The sequence below is a fragment of the Triticum dicoccoides genome, chromosome 6A (assembly GCF_002162155.2).
Source record: "Triticum dicoccoides isolate Atlit2015 ecotype Zavitan chromosome 6A, WEW_v2.0, whole genome shotgun sequence".
NCBI classification, from domain to species: Eukaryota; Viridiplantae; Streptophyta; class Magnoliopsida; order Poales; family Poaceae; genus Triticum; species Triticum dicoccoides.
In genome coordinates this window covers 565,984,623-565,995,821 of record NC_041390.1, presented here as the reverse complement: position 1 = coordinate 565,995,821, position 11,199 = coordinate 565,984,623, and positions in this window count along the sequence as shown.

Below are 11,199 nucleotides of genomic sequence, written 5' to 3'. Positions count from 1 at the left end.
ACGTTCACATAACACCACTAGAGGCTAGACAACATACATCTTATCAAAATATCAAACGAATACCAAATTCACATGACTACTAATAGCAAGACTTCTCCCTTGTCCTCAGGAACAAACGTAATTACTCACAAAGCATATTCATGTTCATAATCAGAGGGGTAATAATATGCATATAGGATCTGAACATATGATCTTCCACCAAATAAACCAACTAGCATCAACTACAAGGAGTAATCAACACTACTAGCAACCTACTAGCACCAATCCCGGACTTTGAGACAAGAATTGGATACAAGAGATGAACTAGGGTTTGGAGATGAGATGGTGCTGGTGAAGATGTTGATGGAGATTGCCCTCTCCCGATGAGAGGAGCGTTGGTGATGACGATGGTGATGATTTCCCCCTCCGGGAGGGAAGTTTCCCCGTAGAACAGCTCTGCCGGAGCTCTAGATTGGATCCGCCAAGGTTTCGCCTCGTGGCGGCGGAGTCTCGTCCCGAAAAGTTCCTTCTTATTTTTTTCTCATCGAAAGACTTCATATAGGAGAAGATGGACGTCGGAGAGCCACCAGGGGGCCCACGAGGTAGGGGGCGCGCCCTAGGGGGGGCGTCCCCACCCTCATGAGCAGGGTGTGGGCCCCCTGGCCTTCATCTTTGGCGAGGATTTTTCTTTATTTATTTTAAGACGTTCCGTGGAGTTTGAGGACTTTTGGAGTTGCGCGGAATAGGTCTCTAATATTTGCTCCTTTTCTAGCCCAGAATTCCAGCTGCCGGCATTCTCTCTCCTTATGTAAACCTTGTAAAATAAGAGAGAATAGCCATAAGTATTGTGACATAAAGTGAAATAACAGTCCATAATGCAATAAATATCGATATAAAAGCATGATGCAAAATGGACGTATCAACTCCCCCAAGCTTAGACCTCGCTTGTCCTCAAGCGAAAAGCCGATAACAATAAATATGTCCTCATGTTTAGAGGTAGAGGTGTCGATAAAAATAAAATACGGACATGAAGGCATCATGATTATTCTCATAACAACAATATATATAGATTTTGTCATATGATTACTTATGTTCAAGTGATGATCTATTCACAATGCAAAAGTATAAATCATAAACCTTATTGGGCTCCGACAAACCATAATCTCAGTCATTGAAGCAATTGCAATTTATCATAACATCGGAAAGAGTCTATGTCAGAGCTAAAAAGCAAGTCCACATACTCAACTATCATTTAGTCCTCCATAATTGCTAACACTCACGCAATACTTGTGGTTACGGAGTTTTAGTCGGACATAGAGAAAGATAGGGGCTTATAGTTTTGCCCCACAACCTTTTACCTCAAGGGTAATGTCAACAATAATGGTTCATGCTCCCCTACATCCAATTAGATATATATATATATATAAAGTGTTATTATTCATCACCCAGGGTGCAGAATAAGTTATTCTTCACCCGAGGTAATCTTACGATCATTTCATAATTAAATTATGTTTGGAATTCAAATAGTTACTTTTCTATTGATTCACTACGTAAAATTTGACATAAGAAAATAAAAATATAGGTCATAAGACAAGAAAATTTGCAGTTTATGTGTATTTTAGACTATGTTTTTATGTTTGTAATTTTACATAACATAAAATATTTTTTACGGTGAATATATATTTTCTTACGGTCTCTTTTTGCGTCGGAAATAAGACAAAACTTACGAAACATAAAATTACGATGCATTGATGGTAAAATAGAGGGGGGGGTGAAGAATAACTATTCCTCACCCAGGGTGACGAATAGCGCGACCCTATATATATATATATATATATATATATATATATATATATATATCTATATCATGTTCTTTCCAACATGCTGAGCTTGCCAAAGGATAAAATGAAAAAGAAAAGGTGAAGATCACCATGACTCTTGCATAAGGTAGAAGATAATAATAAAGGATAGGCCCTTCGCAGAGGGAAGCAGAGGTTGCCATGCGCTTTTATGGTTGGATGCATAAAATCTCAATGCGAAAGAACGTCACTTTATATTGCCCCTTGTGATATGAACCTTTATTATGCAGTCTATCGCTTTTATTACTTCCACATCACAAGATCGTATAAAGCTTATTTCTCCCTCACCAATCAATCATACATATTTAGAGCAATTTTTATTGCTTTGCACCGATGACAACTTACTTGAAGGATCTTACTCAATCCATAGGTAGATATGGTGGACTTTCATGGCAAAACTGGTTTAAGGGTATTTGGAAGCACAAGTAGTATTTCTACTTAGTGCTGAGAATTTGGCTAGCATGAGGGGGAAAGGCAAGCTCAACAAGTTAGAGGATCCATGACAACATACTTTATCTTAGATATAAGAAAGGCATAACTCATTATTGTCTTCCTTGTCCAACATCAACTCTTTAGCATGTCATATTTTAATGAGTGCTCCCAATCATAAAAGATATCAATGATAATATATCTATATGTGAAAACCTCTCTTTCCTTATTACTTCCTATTAATTGCAACAATGACCAAAGTTATGTCAGCCAACTCCCAACAACTTTTAATCATCATACTCTTTCTATGTGAAGCCATTACTCTCAATAAGATCAATATGAACTTTTTGTTTATTTTTATTCTTTTTCTCTTTTATTTTATTCACCCAAGATCATGGCAAAATAATAAAGCCCTTGACTCAACACTAATCTTTATTATATATAGTTCACGGACTCGATTACAAAGAGAGATCAAAAGGCAAAACTCAAAACTAGATCATGCCATAAACTTTATTCTACTAGATCAAGATACTACTAATAGGATCGAACTAAGAAAAACGATAAAGATAGGAGTTGTGATGGTGATATGATACCGGGGCACCTCCCCCAAGCTTGGCAGTTGCCAAGGGGAGTGCCCATACCCATGTGATTATATCTCCTTGATTGGTGAAGAAGGTGGTGGTGATGTTGGCTTAGTTGATGGCTTAGGCTTCTCCCTTAATTTGCGCTTGAGGACGGCATTTTGATCCCTCAGATCATCAATCTCCCACTCCAGGGTTAATATCTTTTTGCATAGGTCCTGCTTATTTTCCTGCAAGAGACGAAAAGGGATAAACTCGAACTTGGGTTTCTTTACCCTATCAGGGAGGCTTGACTCTTTGAACTCCACGTGCATGTCCCCAGGTTGAGGTAATGGTGCTTCATCTTCATCTGAACTCGTCTCCTCCTTCCCCTTGGGTTCATAGTCCTCTTCTTCCTCCGTGGTCCATCCATCGTGTTCCACATCTCCATAGACTTTGGGATTTGCTAAGTAATCATCCACATAGCTTTCTCCTTCTGAATCCTGGGAAGACATGTTGATTTAATCTGCAACGGGACAGCTCGAAACAAAAACAGAGGATATTTGCGTGATACGGGAGTTGATACGTCTCCAACGTATCTATAATTTTTTATTGCTCCATGCTATATTATCTACTGTTTTGGACTATATTGGGCTTTATTTTCCACTTTTATATTATTTTTGGGACTAACCTATTAACCGGAGGCCCAGCCCAGAATTGATGTTTTTTTGCCTATTTCAGTGTTTCGGATAAACAGAATATCAAACGGAGTCCAAACGGAATAAAATCTTCGGAAATGTGATTTTCTCACCGAACGTGATCCAGGAGACTTGGACCCTACTGCAAGGGATCAAAGAGGTGGTCACGAGGGTGGGGGCGCCCCCCTGCCTCGTGGGCCCCTCGGTGCTCCACCGACGTACTCCTTCCTCCTATATATACACACGTACCCCCAAATGATCAGAACAGGAGCCAAAAACCTAATTCCACCGCCACAACTTTCTGTATCCACGAGATCCCATCTTGGGGCCTGTTCTGGAGCTCCGTCGGAAGAGGGCCATCATCACAGAGGGCTTCTACATCATCCTAGCCCCTCCGATGAAGTGTGAGTAGTTTACCTCAGACCTTCGGGTCCATAGTTAGTAGCTAGATGGCTTCTTCTCTCTCTTTGAATCTCAATAGAAAGTTCTCCCCCTCTCTCGTGGAGATCCATTCGATGTAATATTCTTTTTGCGGTGTGTTTGTTGAGATCGATGAATTGTGGGTTTATGATCAAGTCTATCTATGAATAATATTTGAATCTTCTCTGAATAGTTTTATGCATGATTGGTTATCTTTGCAAGTCTCTTCGAATTATCCGTTTGGTTTGGCCAACTAGATTGGTAGTTCTTGCCATGGGAGAAGTGCTTAGCTTTGGGTTCGATCTTGCGGTGTCCTTACCCAGTGACAGAAGGGGCAGCAAGGCACGTATTGTATCGTTGCCATCGAGGATAACAAGATGGGGTTTATTTCATATTGCATGAATTTATCTCTCTACATCATGTCATCTTGCTTAAAGCGTTACTCTGTTTTAAACTTAATACTCTAGATGCATGCTGGATAGCGGTCGATGAGTGGAGTAATAGTAGTAGATGCAGAATCGTTTCGATCTACTTGTCACGGACGTGATGCCTATATACATGATCATGCCTAGATATTCTCATAATTATGCACGATTCTATCAATTGCTCAACAGTAATTTTTTTCACCCACCGTAGAATATTTATGCTCTTGAGAGAAGCCACTAGTGAAATCTATGGCCTCCGGGTCTATTCTCATCATATCAATCTACATCACTTTTATATTGTTTTGCTATTTACTTTGCTTTACTTTTTACTTTGCATCTTTATATCAAAAATACCAAAAATATTCTATCTATCAGATCTCACTCTCGTAAGTGACCGTGAAGGGCTTGACAACCCCTAATCGCGTTGGTTGCGAGTAGCTATCGCTTTGTGCAGGTACGAGGGACTTGAGCGTGGGCTCCTACTGGATTGATACCTTGGTTCTCAAAAACTGAGGGAAATACTTACGCTACTCTGCTGCATCATCCCTTCCTCTTCGGGGAAAACCAACACAAGCTCAAGACGTAGCAAGAAGGATTTCTGGCGCTGTTGCCGGGGAGTCTATGCAAAAAGTCAATATACCAAGTACCCATCACAATCCCTATCTCTCGCATTACATTATTTGCCATTTGCCTCTCGTTTTCCTCTCCCCCCAATTCACCCTTGTCATTTTATTCGCCCTCTCTCTCGCTATCCTCCCTCTCTGTTTGCCTCTTTTGTCTGCTTGCTTTTTGTTTGCTCATGCGTTAGATTGCTTGTTTGTCGCAATGGCTCAAGATACTACTAAATTGTGTGACTTCACCAATACCAATAATAATGATTTCCTTAGCACTCCGATTGCTCCTCTTACCGATGCTGAATCTTGTGAAATTAATACTGCTTTGTTGAATCTTGTTATGAAAGATCAATTCGCCGGCCTTCCTAGCAAAGATGCCTCTACTCATCTGAATAGCTTCGTTGATTTATGTGATATGCAAAAGAAAAAAAGATGTCAATAATGATGTCGTTAAATTGAAGCTATTTCCCTTTTCGCTTAGAGATCGTGCTAAAGCTTGGTTTTCGTCTTTGCCTAAGAATAGTATTGATTCATGGAACAAGTGCAAAGATGCTTTTATCTCTAAGTATTTTCCTCCCGCTAAGATCATCTCTCTTAGAAACGATATTATGAACTTTAAACAACTTGATCATGAACATGTTGCACAAGCTTGGGAGAGAATGAAATTAATGATACGTAATTGTCCTACTCATGGTTTGAATTTGTGGATGATTATACAAAAAATTTATGCTGGATTGAATTTTGCTTCTAGAAATCTTTTAGATTCGGCCGCAGGAGGCACTTTTATGGAAATCACTTTAGGAGATGCTACTAAACTCCTAGATAATATTATGGTTAATTATTCTCAATGGCATACTGAAAGAACTTCTAATAAAAAGGTGCATGCGATAGAAGAAATTAATGTATTGAGTGAAAAGATGGATGAACTTATGGAATTATTTGCTAATAAGAGTGTTTCTTCTGATCCTAATGATATGCCTTTGTCTACTTTGATTGAGAATAACAATGATTCTATGGATGTGAATTTTGTTGGTAGGAATAATTTTGGTAACAACGCTTATAGAGGGAATTTTAATCCTAGGCCATATCCTAGTAATCCTTCTAATAGTTATGGGAATTCCTACAACAACTCTTATGGAAATTATAATAAGATGCCCTCTGATTTTGAATCTAATATTAAAGAATTTATTTCTTCGCAAAAGAATTTTAACGCTATGATTGAAGAAAAATTGCTTAAGATTGATGATTTGGCTAGGAACGTTGATAGAATTTCTCTTGATGTTGATGCTTTGAAACTTAGATCTATTCCACCTAAGCATGATATCAATGAGTCTCTTAAAGCCATGAGAATTTCAATTGATGAGTGTAAAGAAAGAACCGCTAGGATGCGTGCTTCCAAAGATGCCTTTATTAAAGCGTGTTCTACCAATTCCTATGAAAGTAATGATGAAGATCTAAAAGTTATTGATGTGTCTCCCATTAAATATTTATTTTGCAATATGAATCTTGATGAAACTGAATATGATCTTCCTTTACCTAGAAGGCGTTCTAAAAATTCAGAGTATTTAGATCTTAATGATGAAATTGATGAAAGTGTGATTGAAAGAAATAAAAATCTAGATGTTGCTAAACCCACTATATTGGATTTCAAGGAATTTAATTATGAAAATTTCTCTTTGATTGATTGTATTTCCTTGCTGCAATCCGTGCTAAATTCTCCACATGCTTATAGTCGAAATAAAGCCTTCACCGAACATATTGTTGATGCCTTGATGCAATCTTATGAAGAAAAACTTGAGTTGAAAGTTTCTATCCCTAGAAAACTTTATGATGAGTGGGAACCAACTATTAGAATTAAAATTAAAGATCATGATTTTTATGCTTTGTGTGATTTGGGTGCTAGTGTCTCTACTATTCCCAAGACTTTGTGTGATTTACTAGATTTCCGTAATTTGATGATTGCTCTCTAAACTTGCATCTTGCGGATTCCACTATTAAGAAACCTATGGGAAGAATTAATTATGTTCTTATTGTTGCAAATAGGAATTATGTGCCCGTAGATTTCATTGTTCTTGATATAGATTGCAATCCTTCTTGCCCTATTATTCTTGGTAGACCTTTCCTTAGAACGGTTGGTGCGATTATTGATATGAAGGAAGGGAATATTAGATTTCAATTTCCATTAAAAAAGGGCATGGAACACTTTACAAGAAAGAAAATAAAATTACCTTATGAAACTATCATGAGAGCCACTTATGGATTGCCTACCAAAGATGGCAATACCTAGATCTATCCTTGCTTGTTATGCCTAGCTAGGGACGTTAAACGATAGCGCTTGTTGGGAGGCAACCCAATTTTATTTTTATTCCTTGCTATTTGCTCCTGTTTAGTAATAAATAATATTTTAGCCTCTGTTTAGGTTGTGTTTTTTGTGTTTAATTAGTTTTTGTGCCAAGTAGAACCGTTGGGAAGACTTGGGGAAAGTCTTGTTGAACTTGCTGTAAAAAACAGAAACTTTAGCGCTCACGAGAAATGCTGCCATTTTTATGTAAATAGTTATTTTTAGTTAATTCTTTTTGCAGATGATTAATAGATAAATTCCTCACGTCCAGAAATTTATTTTAGAATTTTTGGGGTTCCAGATCTTGCGCTAACTACAGATTACTACAGACTGTTCTGTTTTTGACAGATTCTGTTTTTCGTGTGTTGTTTGCTTATTCTGATGAATCTATGGTTAGTAAAATAGTTTATAATCCATAGAGAAGTTGGAATACAGTAGGTTTAACACCAATATAAATAAAGAACGAGTTCATTACAGTACCTTGAAGTGGTCTTTTGTTTTCTTTCGCTAACGGAGCTCACGAGTTTTCTATTTTGAGTTTTGTGTTGTGAAGTTTTCAAGTTTTGGGTGAATTCTTTTGATGGATAATGGAACAAGGAGTGGCAAGAGCCTAAGCTTGGGGATGCCCATGGCACCCCCAAGATAATCCAAGGACACCAAAAAGTTAAATCTTGGGGATGCCCCGGAAGGCATCCCCTCTTTTCGTCCACTTCCATCGGTAATTTACTTGGAGCTATATTTTTATTCACCAACATGATATGTGTTTTGTTTGGAGCGTCTTGTATTATTTGTGTCTTTGTTTGCTAGTATACCACAATCATCCTTGCTGTACACACCTTTTGAGAGAGCCATACATGAATTAAAATTTGATAGAATACTCTATGTGCTTCACTTATATCTTTTGAGCTAGATAATTTTGCTCTATGTGCTTCACCTATATCCTTTGAGCTAGATAATTTTGCTCTATGTGCTTCACTTAGATCTTTTAGAGCACGGTGGTGGATTCGTTTTAAAGAAACTATTGATCTCTCATGCTTCACTTAAATTATTTTGAGAGTCTCTTAATAGCATGGTAATTTGCCTAATAATAATATGCTTGGTATTCTAGGTTTGTGAAACTTTCTTTTGAGTGTGTTGAATACTAAGAAAAGATTGAAGCATGATAATTGTTTTGAGATATGGAGGTGATAATATTAAAGTCATGCTAGTTGAGTAGTTGTGAATTTAAAGAATACTTGTGTTGAAGTTTGTGATTCCCGTAGCATGCACGTATGGTGAACCGTTATGTGACGAAGTCGGAGCATGATTTATTTATTGATTGTCTTCCTTATGAGTGGCGGCCGGGGACAAGCGATGGTCTTTTCCTACCAATCTATCCCCCTAGGAGCATGCGCGTAATACTTTGCTTTGATAACTTCTAAATTTTTGCAATAAGTATATGAGTTCTTTATGACTAATGTTGAGTCCATGGATTATACGCACTCCCACCCTTCCACCCTTGCTAGCCTCTCTAATACCGCGCAACTTTCGCCGGTATCATACACCTACCATATACCTTCCTCAAAACAGCCACCATACCTACCTATTATGGCATTTCCATAGCCATTCCGATATATATTGCCATGCAACTTTTCACCATCTAGTTTATCATGACACATCCATCATTGTCATATTTCTTAGCATGATCATGTAGTTGACATAGTATTTGTGGCAAAGCCACCGTTCATAATTCTTTCATACTTGTCACTCGTGATTCATTGCATATCCCGGTACACCGCCGGAGGCATTTATGTAGAGTCATACTTTGTTTTAGTATCGAGTTGTAATCATTGAGTTGTAAATAAATAGAAGTGTGATGATCATCATTATTAGAGCATTGTCCCAGTGAGGAAAGAATGATGGAGACTATGATTCCCCCACAAGTCGGGATGAGACTCCGGACGAAAAAAAGGGGGGCCATAAAAAAGGAAAAGGCCCAAATAAAAAAATGATGAGAGAAAAAGAGAGAAGGGACAATGTTACTATCCTTTTACCACACTTGTGCTTCAAAGTAGCACCATGAAATAGCAAGTCTCATATATTGTGCTTCAAAGTAGCACCATGTTCTTCATATAGAGAGTCTCATATGTTGTCACTTTCATATACTAGTGGGAATTTTACATTATAGAACTTGGCTTGTATATTCCAATGATGGGCTTTCTTAAATTGCCCTAGGTCTTCGTGAGCAAGCAAGTTGGATGCACACCCACTAGTTTATTTTGTTGAGCTTTCATACATTTATAGCTCTAGTGCATCCGTTGCATGGCAATCCCTACTCACTCACATTGATATCTATCGATGGGCATCTCCATAGCCCGTTGATACGCCTAGTTGATGTGAGACTATCTTCTCCTTTTTTGTCTTCTCCACAACCACCATTCTATTCCACCTATAGTGCTATGTCCATGGCTCACGCTCATGTATTGCGTGAAGATTGAAAAAGTTTTGAAAAAGTTAGAGTATGAAACAATTGCTTGGCTTGTCATCGGGGTTGTGCATGATTTAAATACTTTGTGTGGGGAAGATGGAGCATAGCCAGACTATATGATTTTGTAGGGATAACTTTCTTTGGCCATGTTATTTTGAGAAGACATAATTACTTTGTTACTATGCTTGAAGTATTATTATTTTCTATGTCAATATAAACTTTTGTCTTGAATCTTTCTAATCTGAATATTCATACCACAATTAAGAAGATTTGCATTGAAATTATGCCAAGTAGCACTCCGCATCAAAAATTCTCTTTTTATCATTTACCTACTCGAGGACGAGCAGGAATTAAGCTAGGGGATGCCTGATACGTCTCCAACATATCTATAATTTTTGATTGCTCCATGTTATATTATCTACTGTTTTGGACTATATTGGGCTTTATTTTCCACTTTTATATTATTTTTGGGACTAACCTATTAACCGGAGGCCCAACCCAGAATTGTTGTTTTTTGCCTATTTCAGTGTTTCGGATAAACAGAATATCAAACGGAGTCCAAACGGAATAAAATCTTCGGAAACGTGATTTTCTCACCGAACGTGATCCAGGAGACTTGGACCCTACTGCAAGGGATCAAAGAGGTGGTCACGAGGGTGGGGGGCGCGCCCCCTGCCTCATGGGCCCCTCAGTGCTCCACCGACGTACTCCTTCCTCCTATATACACACACGTACCCCCAAACGATCAGAACAGGAGCCAAAAACCTAATTCCACCGCCGCAACTTTCTGTATCCACGAGATCCCATCTTGGGGCCTGTTCCGGAGCTCCACCGGAAGAGGGCCGTCATCACGGAGGGCTTCTACATCATCCTAGCCCCTCCGATGAAGTGTGAGTAGTTTACCTCAGACCTTCGGATCCATAGTTAGTAGCTAGATGGCTTCTTCTCTCTCTTTGAATCTCAATACAAAGTTCTCCCCCTCTCTCGTGGAGATCTATTCGATGTAATCTTCTTTTTGCGGTGTGTTTGTTGAGACCGATGAATTGTGGGTTTATGATCAAGTCTATCTATGAATAATATTTGAATCTTCTCTGAATTCTTTTATGCATGATTGGTTATCAATATGAACTTTTTGTTTCTTTTTATTCTTTTTCTCTTTTATTTTATTCACCCAAGATCATGGCAAAATAATAAAGCCCTTGACTCAACACTAATCTTTATTATATATAGTTCATGGACTCGATTACAAAGAGAGATCAAAAAGCAAAACTCAAAACTAGATCATGCCATAAACTTTATTCTACTAGATCAAGATACTACTAATAGGATCGAACTAAGAAAAATGATAAAGATAGGAGTTGTGATGGTGATACAATACCGGGGCACCTCCCCAAAGCTTGGCAGTTG